Raw genomic sequence first — 2,630 nt, 5'->3', positions numbered from 1 at the left:
ATTGCCCCTTACTTTCCAACTTCTGTTCATGCTGTTTCTTCACTTGGGATTCTTTCTCTCAACGGTTTCATGGTGAAATCTTCTCCATCTTTCAAAGTGCATTTGAAATTCCAACCACTAGTTGAAGGCTTCTGTGATGATCCTGAAGGTTTGAAATGTCTCCATCCTCTGGAATTCCATGGCCTTTTAGCCACATCTTATCACTTTTGCTTTTGTTGCTTACTTACCTCTCTTTTCTGTCCTTTTTAAAAACTGTTTAAAGAGAACAACATCCTTTATTCGGCCCCAGTAATGCAATACGTGCATCCCTAGGGTCTCTTTAATTCATTCCAACGCTGACATGCTCACCTGCGCGCCCCCCTAGTGATGGTACTGTCTGAACTGGAGTCCACAACAGCCGCACGTCCCAGTCTTTGTTTCTTTGTTGAAGTTTATGTATACTTTCAGGCGGCCAAGGGCCCTTCCACCGCCGTCACACTGTATCACTACTCTCGACTTCGCTCACAGGCTTCTCGGCTCTCTGATCAATGGCAAAGTTTTCGTTCACCTCTTTCTGATGACCTACAAATTGAAACTTCCTGTCATCTTTATCGTCATAAACCTGGCCGATGTGCATGACCTTCTACCCGGTAGGTGAGGTCCGCACCCTGAAGCACCTGGTGCCCAGGGGCTGTATCCGCGCTGTGCGCCCCATCCCAGCAGCCGAAGGAAGGTCACCACCGCCGCCGTCTTGCAGGCTGACCCTTGACCCGGCGCGCGGTTGCAGCGCTGAGGTATGCGCATGGCTCTCTTGTCGGCTTATTTAAATCCAAGTGCCTAGGGGGCAAGATGTGGTCATTATAGTACTTCCCAAAGGACTTGGCACATAACAGTTAATATGTGCTAAATGAATGGGTATAGATTATTAAATTTAAATGTTACCAATTATCTGAGTTTTCACCAGACTACTAGTAAAACTAAGGTCTCATTATATGAATAACTGAATCTTATTAGTTCTGAGTCTCCAATACCTACAGGAAATTCAGTCTCCTGCAGAAAGAGTCCTTTTCACCTCTATTTCTGAGAGTCACCCAAGAGGTCTGCTCATGTTTTGCTTAGGGACATTTGAAATGTGCTGCAACCCTTATTCAGATGATGATACCTCGTGATGCCTTCAGTGAAAGTACAATTGTTCCAGCTAAAGTACCTTTCCACTCACTTCCTAGGAGTTTACCAGAATGTCATCGTCACTGAAAACATCCTTGACTGTCATCCCTGTGTCTTTATGCACACTCTTCTCTCTGTGGTTCTCATGCCTCCCTTCTCTGCATGTCAAAATCTTATGTATCCTTAAAAAGCTAGATCAACTGCTTCTTAGGATACCATCCCTGATTTCTTTACAGGATTTGATTCTAACTTTCTTTGATCTTTGATTAGCACTTTGTATCAACTTACTTCCCCTAGAAATAGAGTTAACCTTATCTCTACTACTACCATTAACTCTTCTTCCCTCTGCCACACTTCTACCTCCTTGGACCCTCCACACACACAATACTTAGTCTCTCTGAGGTCCAAGACCAAGTGTGTTTCATCTCTGTAGTTCTCACATTACCTGAGGCATTACCAAGTACATATCTGTGGGTCAGTAAACATTGATAAATTTAAAGTACATAAATTGCAGAGGACAAACTCAATGGAATTTCAGCACTTACCTTCCAATTGCTCTATCACAATTGTGCAAACAGTCCAGTAGCATTAGACAGAAGTAGAGTACAAAGGCTAAGAGCTCCAGAATCCTAACCCAGGACCTTACTAGAATTGTGGCTCTATACATGCCTCAATATTCTAAACTGAAAATGTAAATAACAGGGCTGGCACATAATCTGGAAGGCTGGTGGAAAATGCAAATGCAGAGCACCCAGGCGTGAAGGAGGGACTGGTCAGTGTCCTCTTCCCATGGGCTTGCCTCCTGACCTATAGTGAATGGATCACCTCCAAAGGAATTGAAATTTTCATATTGGAATGAGTTTAATACCTAGATTGGAGATAGGTGAGAGGTCCTTGCCAAATTGCCTGTCCAATGCTCTATGGCCAGAGAGCAATGGTGAAACACAGCCCCCCAAGCAACCTGGTCAACTCCTTGGGCAAAGAGCAGCAGTTTGTCACAGGGAAGAAGGAAGCCGGCAAGAACTTGTCCCAGGGAGGTGGAGAGGCGGTGGGAGACAGGACAGTGCATGTGCCCAGGTCCCAAACCCACTGCATATGCTCCATTGTCCCATCAGACTTAGCTTACAAAACATAAATATCAAATTATTAAGAATTTCAAGATGGTAACCAACCACAGAACATTAAACATTAAGTGCAGGGCCCCATACAGCTGCACTAGTTACAGGCTCATGAAGCCATACTAAAATTAGTAATAAATCTCTAGACTTGATGTAAAGGCTACATTTTCATGCACTGAATAGTGAAAAGACATTTAAAACTTCAAGATTTAATTTGCTGTTTATACTGAATCATTGGACATCACACTATGAATATGGATCTAGCTTTAGTCTGAATATTCCTCCCTTTTCATCCTGAACCTCTATCAAGAAAGAGGAAGGAAGGGAGGAAGGGAGGAAAGGAGGGAGGGAGGAAAAAAAGGAAGG

General features: G+C 43.7%; 1 pseudogene; it reads right to left on the bottom strand.

Moving 5' to 3' along the window:
- Positions 1 to 360: 360 nt before the first annotated feature.
- Positions 361 to 783, bottom strand: LOC103003753 (NADH dehydrogenase [ubiquinone] iron-sulfur protein 6, mitochondrial-like; annotated as a pseudogene).
- Between the last annotated feature and the right edge of the window lie 1,847 nt (positions 784 to 2,630).

This window comes from Balaenoptera acutorostrata, chromosome 4, assembly GCF_949987535.1.
Source record: "Balaenoptera acutorostrata chromosome 4, mBalAcu1.1, whole genome shotgun sequence".
Classification (NCBI taxonomy): Eukaryota; Metazoa; Chordata; class Mammalia; order Artiodactyla; family Balaenopteridae; genus Balaenoptera; species Balaenoptera acutorostrata.
The sequence above is the reverse complement of the archived record's forward strand: the minus strand, read 5'-3'. Positions and strand labels throughout refer to the sequence as shown.